Genomic DNA, 19,185 nt, shown 5'->3' on the forward strand with positions numbered 1-19,185 from the left:
GTCTGACTGTGAGGTGGAATCATTGGTTGAGGTTTGAGGTAGTTCGGCTTCTCGAAGCCTTGGTTTGGTTTTGTGGTTTATTCCATGTGATCCCACATTCATGCTTGGAACATCGCATGACAGTGATTGAATGAAAGCAAGATTTGGTTCAACCCAATCTATGGTCAGGTGGTACATGGAATTCCCTGACTTGGTTGGCATTCTGAGTTGTCACAATTTATATGTTGGTTATTTTCTGGTTATATGTTGTTCATATGATGTTTATCTTATATGGATCATGTCATGAATGGTTTAGCTATTGATCGGTCGATGAATGTATGGAATAATAAGTGTTGTTGAAGCTATTGGGATAGGCCATAGGGTCTTCTCAATGATTCTATGATGAATATCAAACCTTTATGATCAGATATGCATTCATGACTTGTAGCTTACATGTTTTCCATGTGTTTGGTGAAATGTCTATTATGTTCTAGCAATCTAGGTTAAGTTCTCCCTTCAATTTTGTATGTTTAGCATTGTTTTCATGTCATTAATTATTCTGGGAAGTTTTAGGAAGTACTGGGCAGTGGTCTGGAGGTTGTCCTGGAATCTAGGCTCAGATCTTTGGATTGCACCCTCTGAACTAGACAATTTGGGTCACAACTGCACCCAGGCAGGTTTGTACATGTGGTTAGGGGCTATCACCGCATGGAGGCATTGTCATACACGTTCTTATCAACCTATTTTTATCCCTAGGATTAGTATCTCTGAGACACTATGTTGGTTAACCTTTGTTTTGGGCCTCATACCTTATTTTTCCAGTCAGGACACCTGATCGCTTGGATGATGGCTTATCCATGCGACTGGAACCTTCTAGTCACTCGCAGCATGCCTTATGCGAGTAACTACAACCGAGTTTGCCTAATTTTATGCCTGTGACTAGGGAATCTTTCTAGAGTTTTGTGGTTACTAGGAGATAATTTCAACTCATCACCAATTTGAGTTGGCTAGGACTTATCATTGAGAAGCTTCCATAACTTCTCGTTGTCTTAAGTGTCTACCTTCATCTTGCTAGGAGCTTAATTCACCCTATTTATACTGGACCATCTGAGAGGGTCAGGCTAGCTACAGTTCCAGTGATTGATCTTGAGTATTAACATCATATTTCTAGAGAGAGATAGAGTTTTAGAGTGATGGCTTTCATAGCTCAATTGATTAGTGCACCCCTTTGGTAAGCGAGAGGTCATGAGTTCAACTCTCATTGAAAGCACCACTTCTGTTGCGATGAAATTTGTATGCAAGGAGTTATTAAAAATAGACAATGGATAAACAATCAAATCCCAACCCAATGCCCAAACATGCAACAGTCAAACGATTCTATATGCTATAAAGGAAAGCATGTGCACTTGGCCTCCTTGCAAGTCGGTGAAGGGTTTTGATTTTGTAGCAGAATTCTCGCGCTCAACTCAAGCGATCTACTTCATGTGCACTCAATATCAACACCTACACATAGCCACAACCACTGACAGACCCCGCCATGTGCACTTGGAGGGGATGATCGAGAGGACAGAATTCCAGAGGTCTATAGTTATAGGGCAGGTGAGAAAGAGGTGGCCTGAATATTCGTAGCTACCTTTACATAAACTGCACCAAAAAGGTCCATGTTTGCCTCTCTTGATAAGATTATCACCTGTGGGAGCCTTGTTTTTCAGAATTGACCACATGAGTAATCTAGTTCTGGGGGTGCTTTAAGTTTCCACATACTTTTCCACCATTGTTCTATAGACTGTGGTCTATGGTCGCTTGCTAAACAGAGATATCCCTCTTTGGGGGAGTAACGCCCGTTTTTTGCAAGCGCCCAAATAATCTCGTCCTCCCCTTCTACAATTTTGATGTGTGATTTAGTTAATGCATTTATGTAGTCCGCCCAATATTGATGCCACAGTTGACAGATGTACAGACTGCGGGCGGATTTCCAGGCCTGGTGAAAAATGGTGGAGCGTTCCATATCTGCAATGTGGCTGATATGAGTGATGCTTGAATTGGCAAGGAGGAGCTTGAGCTCTTTAGGCAGCTTGTGGGCATTACCACACCCAATCAATGGGTCTAGCCTGATGTGTACATATGTGCCTACTTGTATTCTCTAGGTGAGTTATTCTCGGATGAGTGGCATAGAGTTAAGCACCGCTTTCCAGATGACCGAGATCCCTGTTTTATTCCAGCTTGTCTATCTGAGCCAATCCATCAGATTTAGGGGAGCTATGTATTTAGAGGAAGCCACCATAGTCCAAAGGTTGTTTGATGTGATCAATTGCCATCCTAACTTGGCCGCCAATGCGGAGGAGAAATCTTCTAGCTTTTTTATACCCCACCCTCCCCATTTCTTTGGGAGGGTAAGCAACTCCCATTTTTCCCATGCAAATATCCTCCCTATTTGTTTTCCTTTCCAAAGGAACCTACAACAGAGATTTTGAATTCTAGTAAGGATTCCTCTAGGTATTCATGCCAGGGACATCTAATACACTGAGATGGCTTCAAGGACAACTTTGATGAGTACTAGTCTTCCAGTCCTGGAGAGGTACTTATGGTACCAGATATTGAGTATTCTTTCCAATTTTGAGATTAACCATGTCTAGTCTGCTATTTTGTAGCCATGGGGCTTTAGCCTGTAACCCAGATATCTAAGTCCATCCTCCAAATGTAGGAGGGTGAAGGGGAACTGGTGGAGAGCAAACTATATTTAATGAGGGGTGCAACCTGTAGCAGTAATGGTGGATTTAGAATTATTGATGACCATGCATGTAGCAGTTTGAAAAAGGGTGATGGTGTTCTGTAAGGTAGTCAAGTCCCTGATTCCACCATTGAGGAAGATCAACACATCATCAACGAAAAGTAAATGAGTTATTATGCATCTGTTAGTGATCATGATTCCCTTGAGTCTTCCCCTGCTATGCACTTCTTTTATAAGTCTACTGAGCCCCTCCATGACCAGCAAAAATAGTAAGGGGGATAGGGGGCATCCTTGCCTGAGGCCTCTTTTAGAGTGGAAGAAAGGTGATGCCGCTCCATTGACCAAGACACTAAAAGATATGTTTGTAATGCAGCACATGATCCATTTTATAAACTCATATGGGAACCCTAAATGAGTTAGGAGCATTCGGAGGTATAACCAACTTACCCGATCAAAGGCCTTTGAGAGGTCTACCTTTAGGATCATACCTTTAATCTTCTTCATCTAAATGGAGTGCATCACTTCTTGTGTAGTACCAACCGCTTCATGAATCTGTCGATCCTGGAGAAAGGAAAATTGTTCAGAGGATATGTGGGTGGAAAGAATGGGTTGAAGGCGATTTGCAGTGATTTTAGCAATGATTTTGTAAATGCAATTAGAGAGGGAGATGGGGCGGAAGTCATCAAAGGAGGTCGGGTTATCTGATTTGGGGATGAGGGCGATGAAAGTGGAATTGATGGCCCCATACATTCGACCAGTGGTCCAACAATCTTTAATGACCTTAAGTAGATCACCTCCAAGGATGTCGAAAAAAGCTGTATAGAACTCCATCTGGTTAGGACTCTTGTCGCTCTTAAACCATTTCAAGGTAGCCTCCAGTTCCCCCATAGAGACCTCCCTGTTCAGCTCCACAGCAGTTTCCTGATCCACAAACTAAGGAAAGAGTTGTGCTACTCTGATGACTTCAGCAAGAGTGGCATTGGGAGGTGCCTGGTAGATCTGCTTGAAGTGGGTTGTGGCCAGGGAAGCTAGTCGTTGGAACGTATTCACAATATTCCCCTACTCGTTTGTCAATTTCCATATTGAATTGATTTCTTTTCGACCATTTGAAAAGTTATGGAAAGATTTTGTATTATCATCTCCCTCCATCAATCATATTGCTCTACTTCTCAACCTCCAGGTTTCTTCCAATATTTTAGAATTTTGCCTCTCTTAGATATTAATGCAGCGAGCTCATCCTTTTGTTCATTTGAGGTGAAAACCCCTCCTTGCTCATCTTCCAAAGCAACAATCTCTGATTCAATTTCCCTTAGGGTTTGTTCTTCCTATTCTCTCTTATTATGTGCCCAAATTTTAGATATCCTCTTCAGATCTTTTAATTTGTTGACAAAGCCTTTCGCTATATTCCCACCAGTAGCAGGGGGTGGGTCTTCTAGAAAATAGTTACCAACCGAGCATAGGCGACATCCTTCAACCAAGTGGAATTGAATTTGAAAGGGGCTTTTGGTTTTTTGATTCCTCCCCTTATGTCAAGGAATATCGGTGAATGGTCAGATTTACCGCTTGACCCAACCCATTGTTTGTAGATATAGCCCAAACCCAGTAATCGTTCCTTGATGAGAAATTGATCAAGCCTCCTAGCGAGGTTGTCCTCTCCAATCTTTCTGTTCCTCCATGTAAGTAGGATTTTTGCAGAGGGGATACCAATAAGACTGTGGGTCTCCAAGATATTCTCAAAGAATGAAGATAGGAGATCAACCTGGGCATGATGTCCCCAAGATTCCGAGAACCCCATAGAGAAATTAAGGTCCCCTCCCAGGATGATGTTGTCTGATTGCAAGAGATTAGAGGTCAATAATTGTCCCCAGAATTCTTCACGGTGTTGACATGGCCCATACACATTAACAAGTCTAATATTTGTGCCCTATTCAGATGAGAAAATGTCTTCCCTTATGTGTCTAATGCCTTCCCAAATGTTACACAGACTGATAGTGCGGGAGTTGAAACCCAAGGCTATGCCACCCGAATGACCATTTACATCAAGGGCTTGAAAGGACCAACCGGGGAGCATGGATTCAAGGAGGTGAGAAATAGCTTCAACAAGGCCCAGGGTTTCTTGTAAAAATACAACACCTATCTCGTCGGTCCTAAGTAGTCTTCGCAGAGCTAGTTTTTTCTCAGGGCTAGCTAGCGCTTGGTAGTTGAACGATAGCAGCTTCATGGGGGACACGAGCCCAGGGTGTCATGTGCTCTAAGAACCTGGTCTATTACAAGTTGTCGCCTCGAGGCAATCTCCTCCCCTGCCTGCATCTTGGCTTTGGATAGGGAGGATGGTCGGCCTCTAGGGGGCTTCGGGGGGATGGGAGGAGATACGAAACTGATACTAATGGTGTCACAAGCCTGTGATCAGGATAGGGATCAGAGCGGATATCTGTGGGAAAGGGACCCCTAATCAGAGTCAGAGGATGCAGATGGGTTTGCCTCCGGGAAAGTTGGGGGGGTACAGGAGTAAATGGGGGGAGGGGGATGCAGAGAGCAAGCCAAAGCAATGGGCAACGGTGGCATGAAAGTAGAGACTTGATGAAACCCCAATGAAACATCTATGCATTCAGATGAAAAAGTGTATTGAACAGACCAGGGGTCAGAGGAGGACATACCCAAAGATAGCGCGGCCTCCGCAGCCGCCCTTGCCCTAGTCAGAGGAGGAGAGGATGGCTGATATGGTGCTTTGTCGTGCGTCTTCAGAGTCTACATGGATGGGGTATCCACTGTTGCTTTAGGGGTAGGGTGTTCCATTGCTGCATCCATATAGGCATGTCTTGCTGGTGCCTGAGGCTCCTTCGTAGGTACTATGCTTCCCTTATCCGCATTTCTCGCTTTACCGATCAGGGGGCGATCCCTGAAGAGGTGACCAACCTTATGGCAACGCCTGCACCTAAATGGAACCCCCTCATAATCAAGGATCTGCGTTCACGAGAAGTTCCTCCAACGCAGAGTGGTTTTTTCCTGTAACCCCTCTCTGATGTCCATGTGGACTAAAATCCTCGCATATGCCATGATTCCAGTGGAAAGGTATGATTTGTCATACTCCAGATAGGTTCCTAGAGAGTTCCCGATGCGTCTGAAGATGTCCTCAGACCAGAATTGTAGCGGCAAGCCGGGAAGGCGAACCCATAGTGGCCCAACACCTAATTACTCCCTCTCTAGGTCGAAGAGGAGGTTCCATCTCCTCAGAAGCACAAGGGCCTGTTCAATATGCCAGAAGGATGATAATACCCAATTTGTATGCTTAGACCAAGCGAAACGCAGCGCAAACCAAACGCAGACAAAATTTTGGATGAAAGGTAGCTCGACCAGGTGTCGTCCCTGCACTTCTGCAGTCCATTGTTTTAACCGTGCCGCCGTGTATTTCTTGCCTCGAACCCTTCCAACCAAAAATCGTTCAGCAGTGTCCATGGTTTCACCCCACCGTATGTCTTCTCCCAAACTGATGATAATGTCTTGTGCCCTGGATTTGACACACTTCAGCCTTTTTCCCGGCCTATGGCCCGTGTTAGTGGAGTACTCCCGTGGTCCGCTGCGAAGAGGGTTTGTAGGGATTGGGGGGTTCAGACTAGGCCCAGAGGGGAAGGCATTCGAAAGAGGAGGAATATTTGTAAAACTGTAGGAGAGGGGGAACGATATTGGGGCCACATGAGGGAGACCTTGGGCGGTAAGTGGGGGCTTGTTGAGCGAAGAAGATGAGGCGAAATGGGATCTGGTGGATGACGGTAAGGGTGGACATCTCGAGGAGCAAGCGACGAGGTCTGGGCCTATGCAGCGGGCCACAAATTGAAGGGAGGACAACGACAGAGGAGGTGTAGCGAAAGGCAGCGAGGAGGAGGAAGTCGCGGGTAGGGTGGCAATAGAACAGGAGGGCCCCGAGATTGAGGGTAAGGGAGCAATAAACTCCATCAATTCTCTGTTGAAGGGGAGAAAACCATCCATGCTTGAGTGTGGGGTTGTCCAGATGGAGACATCCTCGAGAGGGTCTTCAAAATAATCAACTATATCCAAGTCCATAATTGTTCTGGGTGTTACGTGCCAGCTGCCGCCGTAAGTGTAAAAATCGTTGCTATAGGAGAGACCAACTGCAGAAAGGGGAAGACAGTGAGGGCACGACGTGGTCACGGAAGGAATATGCTCGAGGCTGCAAATGGGAAATGGGAGAAGCTCAGAAATGACGTTTCGAGAGGTACGACATCAGAGGGATGACGTTGCTAAGCTAAATCGCGAGGGAGGGTGCTATAGAGGTCTGCATACAAACCTTAGTCGTTTTCAGGGACATGTCATGACGTTTTTTCCATCATGCCTATCATCCTTTCTTATTTTTTAAACTCACATATTTATATTAAAATCTAGTTTTACTATACCTCTTTTTTATATTCTTATATTTTATTGCCATAAAACTATTTTTCTACCTTCACACTTTCATTTCATTGTCTTTTTTTTTCTTTTTTCTTTTTTTAAATATAAACTTTTATTCTTACTTACATAATTTTATATTCCACCCATTACATTCTTCCACTTTATTTTTTATATATTTTCATATTCTTCTAGCCCCTTCCCTCAGCGATTTTTTAAACTTTTCACTCATTTATTATTTTTACTTTCATCCTTATATCATTTATTATTCCATTTCTTATTATCACTTAGTCCAACTTACATAAATATATTCAACCCTCTAAAAAACCTTGGGGCACCCGGATTCTACAAATTAAACAACTTGCCAACAAATTGTTCATCAAACCACTCTAGCTAAGATACTTTGACCCAAGTAGTTGACTTTAGTAAACCTGGTAATTGGTTGCCTTCAGTAAACCTCATAATTACTAGTAAACCTCTGAGGCAACCTCGTAATTACTAGTAAACCTCTAGGCACTAGAATTCTACAAATTAAACAACTTGCGAACAACCTCGTAATTACTAGCAAACCTTCTGGGCAACCTCGTAACTGGAATTGTACAAATTAAACAACTTGCCAACAACCTCGTAATTACTAGTAAACCTTTGGGGAAACCTCCTACTTACTAGTAAACCTCTGGGACAACCTCATAATTACCTCGTAATTATTAGTAAACCTCTCATAATTACTAGTAAACCTCTGGGGCACTGGAATTCTACAAATTAAACAACTTGCCAACAACCTTGTAATTACTAGTAAACCTCTAGGGCAACCTCGTAATTACTAGTAAACCTCTAGGGCAACCTCATAATTACTAGTAAACCTCTCGGACAACCTCGTAATTACTAGTAAACCTCTTGTAATTGGAATTATACAAATTAAACAACTTGCCAACAACCTCGTAATTACTAGTAAACCTTTGGGGCAACCTCTTAATTACTAGTAAACCTCTGGGGAAACCTTGTAATTACTAGTAAACCTCTAGGGCATTGGAATTCTACAAATTAAACAACTTGCCAACAACCTCGTAATTACTACTAAACCTCTGGGAAACCTCTTAATTACTAGTAAACCTCTTAGGCAACGTCGTAATTACTAGTAAACCTCTAGGGCATTGGAATTCTACAAATTAAATAACTTGCCAACCGTAATTACTAGTAAACCTCTGCACAACCTCAAAATTACTAGTAAACCTCTTAATTACTAGTAAACCTCTAGGGCAACCTCGTAATTACTAGTAAACCTCTGGAGAAGCCTCATAATTACTAGTAAACCTTCAGGGCAACCTCGTAATTACTAGTAAACCTCTCAATTACTAGTAAACCTCTAGGGCAACCTTGTAATTACTAGTAAACTTCTCGTAACTAGAACTCTACAAATTAAAGAACTTTCTAGCAACCTCATAATTACTAGTAAACCTATGGGGCAACCTCTTAATTACTAATAAACCTCTAGGGCAACCTCGTAATTACTAGTAAACCTATGGGGCAACCCCGTAATTACTAGTAAACCTCTAAGGAAACCTTGTAATTACTAGTAAACCTTTGGGGCAACCTCGTAATTACTAGTAAACCTCTGGGGCAACCTCTTAATTACTAGTAAACCTCTGGGCAACCTCGTAATTACTAGTAAACCTCTTAATTACTAGTAAACCTCTAGGGCAACCTCGTAATTACTAGTAAACCTACGGGGCAACCTGGTAATTACTAGTAAACCTCGGGGGTAACCTCGTAATTACTAGTAAACCTCTGGAGAAACCTTGTAATTACTAGTAAACCTCTAGGGAAACCTCGTAATTACTAGTAAACCTCTGGGGCAACCTCGTAATACTAGTAAACTTCTCGTAACTGGAATTCTACAAATTAAACAACTTGCCAACAACCTCCTAATTACTAGTAAACCTCTGGGGCAGCATCTTAATTACTAGTAAACCTCTGGGGCAGCATCTTAATTACTAGTAAACCTCTAGGCAACCTTGTAATTGCTAGTAAACCTCTGGGGAAACCTCGTAATTACTAGTAAACCTCTGGGCAACCTCGTAATTACTAGTAAACCTCTCGTAACTAGGGTCTACAAATTAAACAACTTGCCAACAACCTCTTAATTACTAGTAAACCTCCAGGGCAACTTGCCAACAACCTCCTAATTACTAGTAAACCTATGGGGCAACCTCTTAATTACTAGTAAACATCTAGGGCAACCTTGTAATTACTAGTAAACCTCTGGGGCAACCTCATAATTACTAGTAAACCTCTAGGGCACTGGAATTCTACAAATTAAACAACTTGCCAACAAATTGTTCACCAAGCCACTCTAGCTAAGATCCTTTGACCCAAGTAGTTGCCTTAGCTAAGATCCTTCTACAAATTAAACAACTTGCCAACAAATTGTTCACAAGGCCACTCTAGCTAAGATCCTTTGACCCAAGTAGTTTCCTTATCTAAGATCCTTTGACCCAAGTAGTTGCCTTTAGTAAACCTCGTAATTAGGGGTCTAAGGTTTGTCCTCCTCTCCTTAAATGGGGTCACAATTGGGGGATTTGAACCTTGGATCTCTCATATTTTACAGATTTCACATTAATTCAATCACCAATTGAGCTACCCCCTGGGACAACTAAATTATAACTTTATTTTAAATTATTATTAATATTTTAAATTATAAAAATAATTAATATAGAAGTCAAGCACATATACATTTGAAAAAATATGGAATAAGATTAATATTCATGGAGATTTACTTTCACTTTACCATGTATATTCTTAATTAATCTTTGTTACAATACCATGTACCCGAAAAACCATAATTCATTTCATGTCACACTTGTTCATATGACATATTTTTTAGTTAAACAATTTAATTAAAAGAGAAAAAAGGGTTTGACTACTTTGGAGATAAATCTCAACCTTAAATTTGTGTAATTACTAAGAATATTCTAAAATATTCCATAGAAGTTAAATCCCTCCCATCCAACTAATAATTATTGATAATTAAATTGAAATTTTGGAAGTTCTATTCCAAAATATACACATGTCTATCAGCATAATTATTTTTTATAACTTCTATGTCTATCTTTTTTTCATTTATTGTTATTGAATTGCTTTTTTCAATCTTTCAATTCTATTATGAACACTTATTTTTTTGTTTTGCTAACGCTACTTTTAATTCTATAGTTGTTTATATACTTTTAAGCAAAGGAACATGCTACTCTTTTAGAAATGTACACAAATACATAAATAATTATTTTCAACCATTCATAATTTATATTCATAAAACAAGTAAATTTACCTTATTACAATGATAAAAAACATGTAACTTTAATATTATCTTGGTATTATTAAAGATTGGTAACTTTAAAACCATTTTATCTATTAGGCAGAATATTGTAATGTACTAAGAAATAATAGAGTTACGATGAAATTAGCTTATCCTAATTTTTATATTTAACCTAATTATTCTTATTTAGGTCAATATACTCCAATATTCCATATTCAATAATAACTTGTAAGCTCTGTTTTTTTTTTTCATATAATTTCTTTTTTTTTGGTTTTTCTTTATAGTTTCAACTTCTTGTGTTTTAAGTTTACATTTTTATACTAAAATCTATATTTACCAATTCTTTTTTTATATTCTCATCTTTTATTACTCTAAACACTATTACTTTAGGTTTTTTTCTCTACAGTGGGAAAACTTATTATATCAAATCAGCGATGATCACCATCTCTCGCTCTTATCCACGACTGTAGGCTTACCATTAAGAAAAGCACATCACTTGGAATGACCCTCTCGTGGTCCATAAGGGGGAAGGCTTTCACTCTTGCGAGATGCCTCTAGGTTTTGGGTTGTTAACCTGTTTCTTTACGTTCGAGGAAGACGAGCTTTTAACCAAGCTATTATTTTACATTATCATTATTATTGTTTTTTTATTCTATTTAATTCTTATTTACTTAAATTCATATTCCATTTTTTACATTCTTCCACTTTATTCTTTTCAAAATTTTCTATTCTTTACATTTTATCAATAATGTAATACACAAAAATAATAAAGTACTAATGGAATAGTTGATTGAGACTAATTGTAAACCCATCAAGCCAACCAAACCTAACCAATGCAAAGAATCAAGGTAACCAAACCTAGCCAGCGCAAAGAATCGAGATAAAATTGAGAGTCAAAATATTGATGTTTTTATCGTGCTTTTAATTAACCAAATATTTATATGTTTTTTTTGCTTTTGATTGTCGCTAACGTTGTTTTTTTATTTAGTGAATACTTACGCCGTAAGGCGTTTCCTTTTGAGATTAACTTCCCTGTATGCCACTGTGTAATGCCTTGAGCCGTTGATCCATTGTGTTAGACGATTTAAAAAATCTCTTCTGTCGGATCATTATAGGCGATTGCGCATTGTAAGTTGGATCATTATATGCTGGAAGTTAGTTATCCTTATATGCCACTATGTAATGTTACTGATTCATTATCCTCGCAGCGCATCACATCTGGCAAGCATGCACTCATCAGGTTACCTGTATTCCCATGTTTCTAATGGCGAATAGGTATAAGGAAATGTTACCCTGCATGATATCCAGGGCAGCCACAGTCAATGTAATATCGAGCGGAATGGGCGGGACAAGGAACGGTGCACTGCAACTGGTAAGCTTCTAGGATTATTGTGGGGATTTTTTTTTTCAATTACCATTTTGTTTTACGTTCTGATTACTAAGATGCAGTTTTCTGTGACTTGCAGATGTATGCAGAATTGCAAGTGCTTTCACCGTTGGTTCCTGCTCGAGAGGTTTACTTTCTTCGATTCTGCAAACAGCACGCTGAGGGCGTATGGGCAGTGGTGGATGTATCTGTTGATGGCCTTCGAGATAATTCGCCTGCGGGATTTATGAAATGCAGGAGGTTGCCTTCTGGTTGTTTGATTCAGGACATGCCCAACGGGTATTCCAAGGTTGTGCCCGAATCCTATATCGCTGATAATGGGGAATATGAATTATCAGGCGGGTACAGTAACCAATTAATCTCAGATGTAATGTATATGTGTTTGATGAAATATCAGGTGACATGGGTAGAGCATGCAGAGTATGATGATCGTGGAGTGCACAGGCTTTACCGTTCTCTGTTAAATTCTGGGATGGCTTTTGGAGCACATCGCTGGCTGGCAACTTTAAAACATCAGTGTGAGTGCCTTGCTATTCTCATAGCAACAGCGAACGTTTCAGCAAGAGATCCCACGGGTGAGAGCCACAGTGATGCCCTTTTCTTTTCTTTTTTATCGCACAGAGAACAACCAGATGTAGAAAATATATCAGGGCGGTTATCTAAATTTTTTTTAGGTTCTTGATGATGGGTAAATTTAGGTTCTTGATGATGGTTGGAGTAAGCTTTTATGAGTGGAGTAAGCTTTTATGTTTTTTTATGATAAGTGAAGTGTTTCTTAGCAATTTTGGCCAATCTAAGTTTTTACTAAATTTGAAAACACAATTGTTTTCCTAAAATTCATCTTACGACACTAATTATGAGGAATGCATTCATCTGCATAGCCATACCGACTCCCAATGGGCGTCGCAGCATGTTGAGACTTGCGCAACGCATGACGGACAGTTTCTGTGCTGGAGTGAGTGCGTCGACTGTACACACCTGGAATAAGCTCTCTGGTAACATTGATGACGATGTTCGTGTTATGACAAGAAAGAGCATTGATGACCTTGGAGAGCCACCTGGTGTCGTGCTGAGCGCGGCCACATCAGTGTGGCTTCCTGTTTCTCTGCAAATATTATTTGATTTCTTGAGGGATGAGAGACTCAGAAGCGAGGTAAGGAATAACTGGACTCAATAATTCATAGCATGGCATTATTTTTTCTATTTCGTTTCATCCACAGCCGGTACTCTCTACTGACCACTGATAAAAAAAAAAACTGGAGCAGTGGGATATACTGTCAAATGGAGGTCCAATGCAAGAAATGGCTCACATTCTGAAAGGACAAGATCCTGGCAACTGTGTTTCTCTTCTAAGAGAAAGCATATGTTCCTTTTCTTTTTCTTCGAAATGCTTCTTGGAGAATAATTCCTCTCATGAAACCCTAACCTTAACTGTGAATGTTTTCAATTTTAGGCCATGAATTCCAACGAAAGCAGCAGCATGTTGATCCTGCAAGAGACTTGCACAGATGCATCGAGGTCTCTTGTAGTTATGCTCCAGTGCATATCCCAGCCATGCATGTGGTTATGAGTGGGGGTGATCCATCTTATGTTGCCCTCTTACCCTCTGGCTTTGCCATTCTTCCAGACGGACCAGAATGCAGGCCCCTTGCACTAAACCCTACTGGAAAGGGCGTTGGAGTCAACAGCCCGCGTGTGGGAGGATCACTTTTAACAGTTGCATTCCAGATATTAGTCAACAGCTTGCCAATAGCCAAACTCACAGTAGAATCAGTGGAGACAGTGAACAACCTCATATCCTGTATCGTGTAGAAAATCAAGGTAGCTCTGCACTATGAAGATGCTTGACATAAATATCTCCCTCTTAATCCTCACTGTCTAGTTTTTTTGTGTCCCCATAAGCTTTTTTGTTTTTGTTTGGTCCATGCCAATCAATGTTTAACGTGCAAGGTAAGGGGAGTTGGCATTGATACTGGGCAGTTATGAGGGGATCTCAACAACAATCTGCTCGTATTGAGCTGGGTGTTGATTTTTCCCTCACAGTAACAACCACAGCCACCTCCTCCTGCCTGCTTTCACCTTTGTCCTGGGATGGACAGCAATGGGATTACTGAGATCACATGATATATGTAACTGAAAAAAATTCATGAAGGATGCGTAGTGGAGTCAAGAACGCACCACATATATCCTTGCCAAGTGGTAAACAAAACTGAAACCAGCCAGACAAAGCTTCTTTCCTTGGCAATGCAATTATCAAACAAACATGATGTTTGCACAAGCTTTACCACCATGCAAGGGTACTGGTTGGGGTATTGACTCCCCGCAAAATCTTAATCGTTTACTACTCTCATCTTTCAGTTAAACTCAATCATCCATTCATGTACATGATATGACATGACGACATTGATATTATTTAGCTTAATTGCAGGTTTTGGATGATAGGCTTTTGCATTTTTGTTCACTTATCAGGGTAGGTATGTTGTGTCTTTTGCTTGTTTAAATTCTGTTTATAATTCATTTCCTTTGTGCATAAGTCTGTGCATTAATGTGGTGTAGCAAAGGTTAATGCCTGCAAGAATTGACAGTGTTAGTCAAGTTTTTTTGGTTTCCTACATAAAAATCAAGCAGGTTTTGTTTTGAAAGCCCTTTTTTTCACTGCAATACAGAAAGTTGGTATGGACATTTTAGCCTTTTAACTGCGTGCTGTCAATTACATATTTGAATTCAAGCAGAATAGTGAATGTGTCAAGCATGTTATATCATATAATACAAAACATTGACAATGATAATGAATATTTTCATGTTTTCATATAACATATCTGGAGTAAGATAACAACGTGATTGCTTTCTTTTGCTACAGTGCATTGAGCCTTATTGTTGAATGTGTCGAGCATTTCATTTTTCCGACTTCCAGTAATTTGGTTACTATCTAATGTAGTTCATCAACATTTTTCGATAAGCACCATGCTGATTGGTAGCACCATGTTGATTGGTTTGCTTTGAAATAAATAGCCACCCAGAAGGTGGCCCGACCTTTTATAAAAATTCAACAATTCCAACTTCATTTACTATCTAATGTAGTTCATCAACATTTTTCGATAAATTGGTAGCACCATGTTGATTGGTTTGCTTTGAAATAAATAGCCACCCAGAAGGTGGCCCGGAATTTTATAAAAATTCAACAATTCCAACTTCATAAGTCTATGTCAGATTGTTCTTGAATTAGTGAATTCTCTTGGTTTCCTAGGGTTTGTGGTTGTTCTTGGGTTAGGATCCATGTTTTATTTCCATTTTAGTTTGTCTCAGAGTATATGTCTGCTTTGATTTCCTATTTTCCTTGTTCTTCAAATTTGTTTTCGAGGGTTTAGTACGGGAAAATCTCCATTTTATTTAAGGCGGTGTGATCGTGATTGCATTGCCTAAAAGTGGTTTTTTTGAAAGAGATTGATAGTAATTTTTTGTTGTGGTTTTGGATTTTCTATTTTGATGTTTGGGCTTTGGTCTTATGCTTTCGTTCTTGCTCTCTGTGCTGTAGATCGCTCTTTTCCTTGAATCATGGCTCGTACGAAGCAGACAGCACAGAAATCTACTGGACGAAAGACTCCAAGGAAGCAGCTCGCAACAAAGGTAACGACTTTCCTATATTTCTTCCGTTGCATCTTTGGTGGAGTTAATTGAGGCGTGTTGTTTTTATTGTGGCATTTTATTCTGAAGCTCCTTTTTTAAATTAGGTTGCTCGTAAATCTGCTCCCACGACCGGAGGTGTGAAGAAGCCTCATAGATATCATCCCAGAACAGTTGCTCTTCGTTATGTACACGCAGTTTAAATTTGCTTCGGATTCTATCGATATGTTTACAATGTTTTCTTTATAGTATATGTATCTTATTGCAAATTGTTTAATCGAGTATCAGAAGAGCATGGAGTTGCTAATTTGGAAGCTGCCATTTCAAAGGCTTGTGAGGGAAATTGCCTAGGACTTCAAGGTAACTTGTCACCTTTCTCGTTAAAATGTTAGCTTAATTGGCGACCCATTTAAATGAATTGCTTGGTACTCTGTTCTGGCGGTGGTACTTGTCTAATTATTTTGTTTTATTGTGTTCAGACGGATCTGCGATTCCAGAGTCATGCTGTCTTGGCACTTCAGGAGGCTGCAGAGGCCTATCTTGTCAGTCTGTTTGAAGATACTAACCTCTGCGCCATACATGCGAAGAGGGTGACCATCGTGCTGAAAGACATTCAACTTGCAAGGCGTATCCGTGGGGAAAGGGCCTAGGCCTGTTTTCACGGTGATGATTTGTAAAGGTCAGATTTTTCTGGGGGAGAATTCTGTAGCATGTACATATATTTGATGAAGGAAGCTTTTTGTAGAAATGCATTGTAGATTGCAGGATTCTGTAATGTCGTATAATTGAAGTTTACATTGACTACAGTGGATTTTGTGGATTTATGACTTCTAATGTAATCTCGTATAATTGAAGTTTACATTGACTACAGTGGATTTTGTGGATTTATGACTTCTAATTGAATGGGTCGACTCGAGCTAATTGTAGCTGCTTATTAATATGGAACTTTTTGCCATTCGAAGCCATGTTTTTTGAACCCATACTGCATGTTGATGCTTGTTAAGCTCTTCATTATTATATGGTATAATTATTGTTTATCAATGTTTTGGAACCCATACTGCATGTTGATGCTTGTTAAGCTCTTCATTATTATACAATATAGTTATTGTTTATCAATGTTTAAGTGCTATATGTGTCTTCATGTATAAAACTGGTTGTTGAACAATAATTTATCTTGTCTGCAAGAGAGGGCTGTACATTTGCCAAAATTCTTCAGAGTGGAACTTGTTTATATGTTTTTTAATAATTGACTTTGAAGTTTACAAATAGTTGGATGGATTTTATTTGCTAGGCTGAAGCGATTATTCTACAAATCCACTACGGTTGTGAGCAATGAGTATTTATAATTATGTTATTAAATATTTGGATGGATTTTATCAGCAAGGCTAAATCTACCATTTTGTAATGCACAATAGTCTTGCGATGTGTTAGCAAAAATATGTTCTTGAATATTTGCATGGATTTTATCTGCCTGACTGTTTATCTGTCGGACTGAAGTGAGTGATTATGGAATGTTTAGTGGTTGTATCAATTTGTTTGGAAAATTTTGTTTTTGAATACTTGGGAAGAGATTAGTTTGCAAAGTGCAAGTTGTTGCAATGCTTAGGTGGGAAGTTTCTTTTGGAAAATTGTTTTTCCATTGTTTTTGTGATGGTGCAGTTTTAGCTAGTATTTATTTGTATTCCTTGTGAAATTTTATTCATTCTTTCCATATGGCCCATTCATTGTCAGTTTGTTAAATTTTATTCATTCTTTCCATATGGCCAATTCATTGTCAGTTTGTTGTTGCAGTCTCGTCGTGGCCACACTCGGCGAGCCACAATGTGGCTAACTCATTATTGTCAATTTAGTGCATCTCAACCACTTTGTCAATTTAATGATGACTTGAAGAAAATCTTCAAGTGTCATGTTTCATTATCCAGTGTGAATTTTTATGTCTTCTTCCCATGTGGCCAAATCATTATCAATTTAATGCATCTTGGCCACCGTGTCAGTTTACAACACATGTTGGTTGAAGAGTTTCATGGTTAACTGTGAATTTTTATGTCTTCTTCCCATGTGGCCAAATCATTGTCAATTTAGTGCATCTCGGCCACCATGTCAGTTTACAACACATGTTGGTTGAAGAGTTTCACGGTTAACTGCTTAACACTCTATTCTGATTTTTCATGAAACCCTCATTCCCAGTTTTCAAGAATCATTTTTCTCAGTTTTCCAACCAAATTACTCTTTAAATAAAAGAATGAAACACTCGTTCTCAAATAAAATTGTTCTCATGTAAAAGATAGAAAGACTCGTTCTCAGTGTTCTACCCAAATTTGAAGAAATACTTGTTCTCAGTGTTCTACCCATAATTTGAAGAAATACTTGTTCTCAGTGTTCTACCCAAATTTGAAGGTTACCACAAAGTTTGAAGGTTTTAACGCAATAGCATTTTTAATGCTAAATTTGAAGGGTCTGGTTTTTTTAGGGTACTACAATTTTTTCTGAATAAAGGAAATTTCCAACTTATTTGCTTATATCAAACATTTGTGTAGGGTTTCAACCAATTAATATTTCATTTAGTATGTATATACAAATCAATGATTTTGGGATCAAATTCCACAAAACAATTCTATATATGCTCTTCAAATTCCTTCAAGCTTTTGAAAGTAAAACCAATGAATTATCAAATTTTACTATAATAAAAAACAATTAGAAAGCCTTTAGCCATCCCAAATTGGTCATCCTTTAGGTTTGAACCAACATCTCTTCTAGAAAAATTCAACAATTCCAATTTAATAATCCTATAGGCCTATCTTTGTACCTTTTGGGACAATTGCTAATTATACACTTGGAAATTAGTTAAATAACAACTACGCTCAAAGTGACTAGGATCATTATACAATGGAAGTTAGTTGAAGAACAACTCATACCACTCTATATCCTAAGACAGTAAAAAGGCGAGAAGGCAAGCATGAGAAGGAAAGCATGAGAAAGGTGAGAAGGCAAGCATGAGAATTTTTTTCATTTGTGTATTTCAATTTGTGAAGTATGTTGCTGCTTCCAAAATGAAAGTCAAGTAAGTGAACCTTGGAACACTAGGTATTAACAAGACCAGGTCCACATCAGAGATAGGTTCTTCTAGGATGGAAGGAGCTTACAATCTTCTAGGATGGAAGGAACTTGAAATGAAGCTGACCTGGTTGAGAAACATCATTTGATAATGTAAATTATGTATAAAATAACTCTCCATTGATCCGAGTTATATTTGCATTGGAGAATTACTACATTTGCAGTGTCAGTTCATACACAGAGATCTCGGTCAATAACATCATGCAGTAAAATTTCTGAGATTCAGGTACCCAGAGAAATGGGCGATTGCAGAGGTTTTCATTGGGTCTTCCCTTTGCATTATTGTCCCTCATCTTTGCATTTTTGGGTGCAATCATCTGGATCTTGGGGTAAGGTTCCTTTTGCAAATCTCTCAACTTATCCACTTTTTCAGATTTCTGGGTTCTTAACATTTAGATTGTATGGCCAGTTGATTATAAATTTCTGGAATATGAGTTTTTGTTGCCATATCTTGTATCAGTTTTGAATATTTCGATATTGACTTGCCTATGCCCATATTGTTGTATATGCATTTTAGGGCTAGTAAACATGGCAGTTGGTTTGTTAAAGCTTCCTCTTAAAGTGATGAGATGGTTCACTCACCAGATATCTTGCTATCCTGTTGAACATCACAATGTTTTCATTCTTTTCATC

General features: G+C 39.2%; 1 long non-coding RNA gene and 1 pseudogene across 2 annotated transcripts; both read left to right on the forward strand.

Moving 5' to 3' along the window:
- The first annotated feature begins 11,643 nt into the window (after positions 1-11,643).
- LOC149261454 (homeobox-leucine zipper protein ANTHOCYANINLESS 2-like) lies at positions 11,644-13,662 on the forward strand (annotated as a pseudogene). Its single transcript, XR_016248456.1, has 6 exons — positions 11,644-11,799; positions 11,894-12,103; positions 12,212-12,389; positions 12,696-12,967; positions 13,080-13,175; positions 13,268-13,662. The product of XR_016248456.1 is annotated as a homeobox-leucine zipper protein ANTHOCYANINLESS 2-like (transcript).
- Positions 13,663-15,344: 1,682 nt separating this feature from the next.
- Positions 15,345-16,272, forward strand: LOC149261455 (uncharacterized). The gene is made up of 4 exons (XR_016248458.1): positions 15,345-15,441; positions 15,546-15,576; positions 15,727-15,798; positions 15,918-16,272. It is a non-coding gene; the product is annotated as an uncharacterized LOC149261455 (long non-coding RNA).
- The last annotated feature ends 2,913 nt before the right edge of the window (positions 16,273-19,185 follow it).

Source organism: Pinus tabuliformis, chromosome 6 (genome assembly GCF_031772625.1).
Source record: "Pinus tabuliformis cultivar Carrire ecotype Pingquan chromosome 6, CPIR1, whole genome shotgun sequence".
Classification (NCBI taxonomy): domain Eukaryota; kingdom Viridiplantae; phylum Streptophyta; class Pinopsida; order Pinales; family Pinaceae; genus Pinus; species Pinus tabuliformis.